The sequence below is a fragment of the Ctenopharyngodon idella genome, chromosome 3, assembly GCF_019924925.1.
Source record: "Ctenopharyngodon idella isolate HZGC_01 chromosome 3, HZGC01, whole genome shotgun sequence".
NCBI lineage: Eukaryota > Metazoa > Chordata > Actinopteri > Cypriniformes > Xenocyprididae > Ctenopharyngodon > Ctenopharyngodon idella.
This window is the reverse complement of record NC_067222.1, coordinates 58,087,458-58,098,425: the sequence shown is the minus strand read 5'-3', so window position 1 is coordinate 58,098,425 and position 10,968 is coordinate 58,087,458. Positions and strand designations below refer to the sequence as shown.

Here is a 10,968-nt window from a genome sequence, read left to right as displayed (position 1 = left end):
AGTGACGTGAGAGGGTGCGGTCAGTTTAAACAATGGGAAAACAAAGGATCGCAATGACAGTTCGGACGCTGAGGAAATTGTAAATGTTTATTCATACACAAATGTTATATGATATAGTGGTTTCTCATCACGACTGATTTGGTAGTTAGCAAAAAGCAAGACTTTCGGTGCACAGTTCACATTTCGTCAAGCTGCATCTCTGACGGATCTGTGACCATCATGTCTCCTGCCAGTCGAACCACAGACAGTATAGTGTTATTGTATGTGTTTCATGTTATCCTTTATTCATTAATTCTGTGTTAGGAGTTTATTCCGTGCCGATTCACTTTTAGTGTGAGAATGTATATGACGTCATGATTATGTAGTTGAGTGAACTTATATGTACATACATGGTATGAATGAAATTGGAGTTTTTACATTACCAGCACATTGTGAGACTGTATGCATTTGTGTTAATGTACATAATTTGTATTCATCAATGTTGGAATTGATTCACGTAAAAACAACAGTGAAGAAGCATCGCGTGTGGAATTTTATTAATTTAAACAATTAAGTATTCAAATGTTGAACTCTATCATATCGCCAGGATGGTAATCCTCCGGTCTAAAGTGAATGCGTTTTTCGAAGCAGATGCAGAAGTGAAGTCCCGTCTCTTCACCTGCACAAAACTCACCCAGGCACGGAAGAATAGTACCGTCTTTTTTCTTGTTAGGAAACCTGTGGACTTGATGTCCTGACAGGCTGGAGTTTGTGCAACCTCCACAAACACAATAATTTATTATGATGATGTTAAATTGAATTACAAAAACTACCGAAAATACTGACGACCACTCCTACTGAATACCAACCTGCACTGAGTCAACGCAGAGCCTGGCGAATAACTCCCTCTCGTGACGTAAATTGATGGAAACATACAAACAGACAAAGAAACAGTCATTTTATCTACTAAATTTGTGCCGTCATTCCCTGTAAAACATTTTTAAATCCTGCATTAACTTTTTCATATGGTATTTTCGTACAAGGTTATATGTTCATTTAGAAAAAAATTATAACCTGCAATATGCTCTTTAAGGACACAAATACAGGACTGACAACCGTATTCATAGTTTTCAGTCACGTGACTGTCGCTGAGCCCTGGAGGGCAAAACATCTATAGAACTGCAGCACAACCTGTCAATTTTCCATCTTAAAAACAAAAATATGTGAACAAGATATAAGTTTTGGGCACTTGTGATCCATATACAGCACCTGCTGCAGCATTTCAATCACTAAAAACAGTGGGGCGTTTTTAAAACGCTTTACGTGAAAAACACTTAGGGTGGGTTTCACCAGTAAGGATAAATTAAGCAAAGTTTAACACTAATCAAGGATTTGTTGATCTGGGTTTTATTTTAAATCAAGTTGTGTAGTACCATTTCATTTTTAACACAGATTAACTACGCAGAAAGACTGTTAGAATCAAAGGGCTGATCCAGCAGCATAGGTGGAGGGTGAACCGATGGCAGGAAAAGAATTAAAGTGCCTTATTGTATACAAACAGTGATATTAAAAGATCAAATTAATAGTTTCCACCTTTTTGATGATCCATACTATATACAGGCGAGCAGATGAGCCCAGAACACAGGCGGAGCCAGACACTGTAAACATTCGGGGCTTAGCCCAAATCTAGTTTGTCCAGTGACATTTTAATTTGGCGTAAACAGCTTTACTGACTTTAAAGGAACTTTGTAGTATGCTGGAATAAAGTTCATAAAATGATCATTGTTTCCCACAGCATTTTGTAAAACAATTTTTAAATATTTGAACTTGAAATAAGAATAAAAAAATACTCAGTAAGAAAAGCATTTTTGCAGCGTGAATGAATGAATGAATGAACTATTTAAACATCGCTTGCGCTTTAAAAAGGGGGAGGAGACCGAAAGAAACTCTGGGTTTACTGAAGATAACCTGCTCCTGACCAGGTTAGGTTCACAGAGTAAGTTACCATGGTAACTGACTGAGTACCTCTCTTTCTGAAACAGGCTTGACTTACCCTGCTTTCTTGGGTTTTACATACCTCCATTTCTGAAACAGAGATTTTTTTCTCTGTAACCCAGAGTTTCACTTAACCTCCTTTCTGAAACAGGCCCCTGGAGGGCCACAGCTCTGCACAGTTTAGCTCCAACCAGCTCCAGCTCACACTTGCTCAGAAGTTTCTAGTAATCCTGAAGACCTTGATTGGCTGGATCAGGTGTGTTTGATTAGGGTTGGAGCAAAACTGTGCAGAGCTGTGACCCTCCAGGAATTGAGTTTGAGACCAAAGGAGACATCCAAAATGTGCAGTGTTATGGGGCTACAGGAATGTGTTGGGAACACTGTTATTAAACTCATAAAATAAGGACATTAAAATCATTTGAATGTATTCTAGCCGCCAATTTGTAAATTAGCATAATATGGGCACTTCAATTTAAAAAATCACATGCAAATATTGTTCAGCCCAGAATACAATTCGTGGGTGTGTTTGTAACAAGCTTTATAATTTAGTAAATAAGCCACACAATCAGACCTATGTTTTTATAACCATTTAATTTTTTTATTTTTTATTGTATTTGTCCCCCTCATCTAGAATTTGCAGAAGTCAATAAGAATGACATGTGAAGATGAGCAACATCTGGATGACACTTCTGGTGTGTAATGAAAGTTAAAGTCTGAAATGATATTTAATTCAATGTGCTTGCAATGATTATTTAAAAACACATTTCAATAGAAAAATACAAAAGCTTGCTGCTCTTTTAAATGTTTATTTCAAAAGATCAAGACATCATGTTCTTAGTCATGTTAAATTTGCATGACAAGGTGGCTTGGTTTGTAAGAGACCAGTGATTTCCATCAGTTCTGGGCTTGATTACTAATGCCGTGAAAAAGGATCACATAAGTAGCTGGACAGTTGGAAAACAGTGGTCGCTACAAAATAATCTGACATATTTAAATAAATATAAAAATGCATTTAAAAGTAAATAAATGAAAGAAATATTTTTTAAAAATACCAAGTTGAAAAGAGTAAAAATAAATGCAAAACGTAGATATTTATGTCAAGTCAAGTCACCTTTATTTATATAGCGCTTTTTACAATGCAGATTGTGTCAAAGCAGCTTTACAGTGATAACTGGTGAATAACTTTGTCCAGCTTAAGTAAATTCAGTATAGATTCATTCGGTTGTAAGAATCAACAATTAGTTCATTTATCAATATATCAGCACTGGAAAAAACAGGGATGTCATTGTCCAGCTCAGTTCTGTTCACATACAATGGTGTCAATGCAGGCAGATCAAAAACATTGTTGAATATCAAGTCAAGTGTCCCCAACTAAGCAAGCCAAAGGCGACAGCGGCAAGGAACCCAAACTCCAACAGGTGACATCAGATGACAAACAGGTGATAAGAATGGAGAAAAAAACCTTGGGAGAAACCAGGCTCAGTCAGGGGACCAGTTCTCCGAACAGTGCATGATTATGATTCAGGCAGTGTTAGAGTTCATAAGTCCGATTGAGATTGCAACAGTCAAAATATTTAATCCAGATCCATCTAGTTGAAGATCGTATTCATCACGCCAGTATGGACGGTTTGTTGGGAATCTGTGCCACTGGCTGTCGTGTCGATGAGGCCTTCACAGTGGATGATCTAGTTGACTCAATCTCTGCTGATACTTCAGGGCTGCGTTGTCGTTGTGTCTAGGCACAGGTCGTTCATCTGATCTGGATACGGCCCGGATCCGGTTGACTACGGTGAACCTCGGGATAAACAGAAAGACTAATATTAGCATAGATGCCATTCTTCTTCTGATGTAACGAGTACATCAGGTGTTATAGGAAGTGTTCCCGGTTCCGGCCGACCTAATTTATGCAGCCTAACAATCCTTTAACGGATTTGAAAATATAAATTGGTAATGTGTTATGTGTATGCCAGGTTAAAGAGATGCGTTTTTAGTCTAGATTTAAACTGACAGAGTGTGTCTGCTTCCCGAACAATGCTAGGAAGATTGTTCCAGAGTTTAGGTGCCAAATAGGAGAAGGATCTACCGCCTGCGGTTGATTTTGATATTCTAGGTATTATCAGCTGGCCTGAATTCTGAGATCGCAATAGACGTGAAGGACTATAATGAATTAGGAGCTCGCTCAGGTACTGGGGAGCTAAACCATTTAGTGCTTTGTAAGTAATTAGCAAGATTTTAAAATCTATACGATGTTTAACAGGAAGCCAATACAGTGTTGACAGAACCGGGCTAATATGGTCATACTTCCTGGTTCTAGTAAGAACTCTAGCTGCTGCATTTTGTACGAGCTGTAGTTTATTTATCAGGCGAGCAGAACAACCACCCAGTAGAGCGTTACAGTAATCTAGCCTTGAGGTCATGAACGCATGAACTAACTGTTCTGCATTTTTCATTGAGAGCATATGTCGTAGTTTAGATATATTTTTAAGATGGAAGAATGCGGTTTTACAGATGCTAGAAACATGGCCTTCAAATGAAAGATTGGTATCAAAGAGCACACCCAGGTTCCTAACTGACGACGAAGACTTAACAGAGCAGCCATCAAGTGTTAGACAGTATTCTCATTTTACTTGCAGTGACTGGTGGGCATATCAATAGGACACAATTCACACAATGTATTCAGACACCCCTCGTCTCATTTAAAGAAATAACTTTTTTATGGTTAACTCGATCAAAAGCTTTTGATGATCAATAAAACACATAAGAACTGACTATTGTTTATCTCTATACTTATTTTGTTTTTCTTTTAGTTCATAAATGCACAGATCAGTGCCATGTTTGGCTTTAAAGACCAAACTGATTATCTGCAGAGTTACACCCAGAACAGTCTCTGGAGTCTAACATGGCACATCTAGATGTCTGTTTTTTTGTGTTATAAAGCTGATTTATCTAATAACTTGTTCATATTATTGTCATATTATAGTCATTATTGCAGAAGACAAACAGGACAGAGCAGTGACAAGCAATGAACCATTAAAAAATATTGTGACGATTTTTACAAATCTGTTTTGGTTTGACACAGACTGTTTTTTGGAAGAAGAAGAAGAAATAAAGGTAACACTTAATAATAACTCATGTTATGAATCATTAGTTAAGCATTAGTAAATAGTTAATTAATCATTAATAAAACATTAATAGACATTAGTAAGCAGTTTATAAATACACCCATAAATGCTTTGTTCTTGATGTAAACGCATATCTATAATATGTTTAATAATTGTATTTTCATACTTTATTAATGATTAATTTATCATTTCTAAATTATGTATTACATTATTTACAAACCAGTTATTTACAAACCGTCAGTGGTTCATAAGATCATTTATAAAGTGTAAGTAAATGATTAATAAACTATTTAAATGTACATTTATGCATCTTATTATTTAGACATATAGTAATAATTAGTGTCTTAATAAATGCTTTATTAACACATATTCCTACTGTAATTCATGATTAATTCGGGTAGTTATAAAACATTTAGTAGTTGTCAGTTAACTATTTTTGTGAGCTCATCTAAAGTGAGCACTACCTCTGCCTTGTAAAGCTTTTATTAAAGGAGATTTAAAGGATACAGAACATAGAAATATTTATTTAAAGGAAAAAAAATGAAACTTTACAACGGGTAACTTCATAAAAAAAAAAAAAAAAAAAAAAATCTGCAACGTCACAGAAAATAACAATTCCTGTACTCCTCCAGAAAACATAACTGTGCAGTAAAATGAAACTAAGCTTTTGCAATCTGATATAAAATACATTTCTGTAAAGTGTAAACATTGCTGAATATAAATTTTCCAGTGCCAACACTGGATTACAGGAGTGTCAAAACACAACAAATAATGTTTTTATAAAACAATAATAATGTAATAAAATATTTCACAGTGTCAAAACTACCTCAGTACTAACTTTAAAACATCAGAGAACAGCAGTGCAGAAGATCACTGACCCTTTAAATCTTCTTTATAAAAGCTTTGCGAGGCATGAATAGTCCTCACTTTAGATGAGCTCACAAAAATAGTTAACTTGACAACTACTAAATGTTTTATAACTACCTGAATTAATCATGAATTACAGTAGAAATATGTTAATAAAGCATTTATTAATTAACACACTGAGTAACTATTACTATATGTCTAAATAATAACATGTGTAAATGTATGTTTAAATAGTTTATTAATCATTACACTTCTTAAATGATCTTATGAACCACTGACAGCTCCTAAATAACTGGTTGGTAAATAATGTAATACTTAATTTAGAAATGATAAATTGATCATTAATAAAGTATGTCAAGACAATTATTAAACACATTATAGATATGCTTATAAATCAAGAACGACACATCTATAGGTGTATTTATAAACTGCTTACTAATGTATATTAATGCTTTATAAATGATGAATTGACTGTTTACCAATGCTTAACTAATGCTTCATAGTGTGCAGTTATTATAAAGTGTTACCTAAATAAACATTCCCAAGTAGAGGACTTATAAAGAAAGAGTAGTTTCTGCTGCATTGGGTTGAAAATTTAGGAAACATTATGTTTGATTGTACATTCATCAAATATCTGAATTAACAGTTAATTCCTCCAAACACCAGAGAAATGAAAATGTCCCATCTGCCCCTGATATGATGAGCTCATGATCTGTGATATTAATGTTTATTTGTGAAGGTCTTGTTCTTGTTCACAGAGAATAAAGTTCATCCTGCGGTTCATCTTCTGTTCCTCTGATGGCAGCATAAGTCACTGTATCATTATGATCCTGAAAGAACAGATTCTGTCCATTAATATTGATTATTATTATTATTAGCGCATGAGCTTCATTCATTTGAGAGTCAAACTCATTTCAGCAGCGTATAGATGAGAGAAGATGAGTGATTTTCTCTGAATAGGACTGGTCAGTGGACAGTGATGAAGAACAAGGGAAAGTGCTGGTATCTACTCACACTGAACGATTTTACTGGCTTTTTATTGGAGGAAGTGACCTCAGAATAAGTCACATGATCATCTGTCTGCTCCTAAACATCAATGCAAATGTGCAAAGAATCAAGTTTAACACACACAACAGACACATATCTCTCACAATATGTAGAATAACACTAAAGCGTTCAGTAAATCACATTAGAGTACAGACAGTGAACGTAATGTTTGATGATTTAGTTGACTCACATTGGCTCTGGCAGCAGGAGGAATGGACGTGTTGATCGTCTCATACGTCCCTTTATGTTCATTCTCATCTTTGACCTTCAGACAACAAACAGTTCAACTACATGAATGACACTTTATTGAGCTTTAAAGACAGTGATCAGATCTAAATCACTGCATTACTGAACTCACCGCAGAGTCGACTGTCCCTCTTTTATTATCTGAGAATTTATGATAAAACACACATGAAAAACACAGAATGTAACAATAAGATGTTGTTGAAGCATTAAAATGAATGATAAATTTGACTTGATAACTCTTTGAGACTGAAATGACAGGAATTCTCAGCAGGAATAAACTTCTGTTTGTGAATTTGATATAATCCACATGTTTCTATGAGTGAGATCTGAACTGTTTTTAATTGTTGTAAAGGAGTAAATCTGAAACTCACCAGCTGTTTTTCTGCAGATCAGCCAGAGAACAGCAAGAAGGAAAACAGCGACTGCAGCGACAGAAATCACTGTGACTGAAGAAGAGATCGAGCTCTGAGACGGACAGAGACGACTGGAGACAATTACAGACAAAGACAAAAGCAGCGAAGCACCGAATGTGATTTCAAACCGTTCTGACTCTACCTCTGACTGTAGATTCATGCACATCCTGAGCTGTAAAGAATAATTGTTAATTACTGTAGAATATAACAATCATATTTTAACACACACAATAATAAAAACACTTCCATAACTGATTCATGAGATTATTTCTCACCTGAATACTTGACAGTGAATCTGACTGAGGTCTTGAGTTGATCTCCATGAGTAAGCTGACATCTCCACTCTCTGTTGTCATCTTCATTCAGGAGTGTTGTATTCAGAGTGATGATACAGTGATATGATGAGATTAATATCTGATATCTGGAGTCTGTCTTCAGATCAACACCAGTCTGATTCACCCACGACAGCTGAAGACCCTCAGAACGGACCCAATCATCACAGGGGGATCCAGTATATGAATACAACTGACAGGAGAGAGTCACAGAGCGGCCTGGACTGATCTCAGTCTGTGAGGATGATGATGGAGAGACTGAAACTAAGACACAAGACACAATAATCAACTGAGTTTAAAGGGAGAATCTGCCCTTTTTAAATTGACCACATAATCTTATATAAACTAACCATGAAGAACATGCAGAAAAACACGTGCATCAGTTCCTTGTTTTTGTCCATTCACATATTGTTGGCAGCTGTAATATCCATAATCTTCTTCTGTGACGTTCTTGATGTTCAGAGAGCAGTCAGACCCCAGACTCAGTCTCTCTGTGTCTTTCTTCTTTATCCCTTCAGTAATCAGTTCAACTGCTGCTGAATGTCTGTATCTGTTATAGTAGGTCCATGTAGTTGAGTTGCAGTCAGAAAGAGCATTATTACAGAGCAGACGGACATTTTCACCAGAACTGATGAACACATGAGGATCATCCACTCCACTGGTGCCTGAAACACAAGTACATCTAATCGACCATAATGCTATATATTAATAAATGAAGGTAAAACATACCAACATAAAGAGCAGAAGATTCAAAGTCTTTTTTCCTCATGAACGCAACCATCACAGTCTCCAGAATGAAGTATTTTTCAGAGAGCTTTTGAAATCTCTGAATATGAAGATAATTGTTGATCATCAGATGTTTGAGTGACTCTATGTCCAGTATCAGGAATATTACAGTATGATCTGTATGTATCAATACACAACTCTGAGATCACAACGTGAATGTGTGCAAGAATAAACTGAGCATGTTCAAATCAACTCTTTCCAGACTAATTCCACTAAACGTCTTTAGAGAAAATCCAGATGTCTTTACCTGTGAGAAGTGAAGAGAGAATGATCAGTCCCAGCAGACACAGATCACACTTATCAGCCATTTTCTGTTTCTGCCAGTCTTCCTCTTCATTATATATAGTTACAGCTCTTCCTTGAAACACTATCAGCTCCTCCTCTGGTTGTGAACTTCCTCTAGTCTGACCGACTAAAGTTTGAAATCCTGCTAGAGTTGATATATAGTGACACTGTACCAGTGCATGATAGAGAAGTAGATTTCAGTACAAATATGTCTTCTCTTATTAATGCTTAAATGTCATTTACAGCACATTTATACTGTAATAGGAACTGTCCCTCAACATCTGATGGTGATGTGCCCTAACTATAACCACTAACATAAGAGAGATCAGGCTTTGACAGGACAGCGGTTGTGAAACTTGTTCTTCAGTGTGATGAAGTTCATATTCACACTGGCTCAACACACATCTGATCTGAACTGTCTATAGGCTGTACTTTTGCACACGAGAACATTACTGTTTCATTTCTTTATTACATTTCCTGCATGCAGTTTAATTCTAGAAATAAAATCATTAAATTATTAGTGTTCAAACAATCTCTTTATTAAAAGTCACTGGACTACATAAAAACAAGTTGACAAGACGTTTTGGTGTTCAACTAACACTGGCCTCAGTTGTAAAAACACAGGAAACTCTGGCAAATATACGCCTGCTACAGTCACATGATCAGCACACAAGTAGACCCATACATAAATGTAATATATGTACATATATGTCCCTATATCTGAGTAGTGATGTCATATATGTTTCATAAAGGCAATATATTATTAGCACATATATACATCCTCATGATATATGAAGATATACATTTATACCATGTATGAAATACCCATACAGGAATTATTATATATACATATATTAAAATTATTTATACGATGGCTTTTTATATGGTACTGTTATGTTAAGACCATATATGTGAACAATATATGTCTAAATTATATATGCAAGTATATTTAAACGTATGCAAATATTCAGTATGCTTATATAGGATTTTATATAAGTTTATACCATGTATGAAATACCCATATGAGAATTAGTATATAGACATATATTACAATTATTTATATGATGACTTTTTATATGGTACTGCATGTTAATGTCATGCATGCATCAATATATGTGTAATCTATATATGAATCTTTATTTCAACAACATACAAACACTCAGTATGCTTATATATGACTTTATATGGCTTTATTTGCCCACTGTATGGGCTTTAAATGCCCACAGTAAAATAAGTATATACAGACGTGGACAAAACTGTTGGTACCCTTGATAAATATGATCAAAGATGACTGTAAAAATAAATCTACATTGTTTATCCTTTTGATCTTTAATTCATAAATTAACAAAAGTCTAACCTTTCATTGAAGGAAAAGAATTGATAGTGGGGGAAAATCACATTATGAAATAAATGTTTTTCTCTAAAACACCTTGGCCACAATTATTGGCACCCTTTTATTCAATACTTTCTGCAACCTCCTTTTGCCAAGATAACAGCTCTGAGTCTTCACCTATAATGCCTGATGAGTTTGGAGAACACCTGACAAGAGATCAGAGACCATTCCTTCATGCAGAATCTCTACAGATCCTTTAGATTCCCAGATCCATGTTGGTGCTTCTTCTCTTCAGTTCACTCCACTCATTTTCTTTAAGGTTCAGGGTCCTCATTTATTAAACTTTGCATAGATTTCATCCTAAAAGTGTATGTACGCGCAAAAGCTAGATTCTGCGTACGCACAAAAAAAATCAGATTTATAAAACCATACGTACGCCAGAACCTGCGCACAAATCCCTTTATAAATCCCAGTCAGCCGAAGATTGTGCGTACGTTCATCTCCACCCCGTCTCCTCCCCAAAATCACCATATATGGAGCTTATGACGCCTAGTTTTACTATG

General features: G+C 35.5%; 1 pseudogene; it reads right to left on the bottom strand.

The window, feature by feature from the left end:
- Positions 1-5,600: 5,600 nt before the first annotated feature.
- LOC127509691 (uncharacterized) lies at positions 5,601-9,681 on the bottom strand (annotated as a pseudogene).
- Between the last annotated feature and the right edge of the window lie 1,287 nt (positions 9,682-10,968).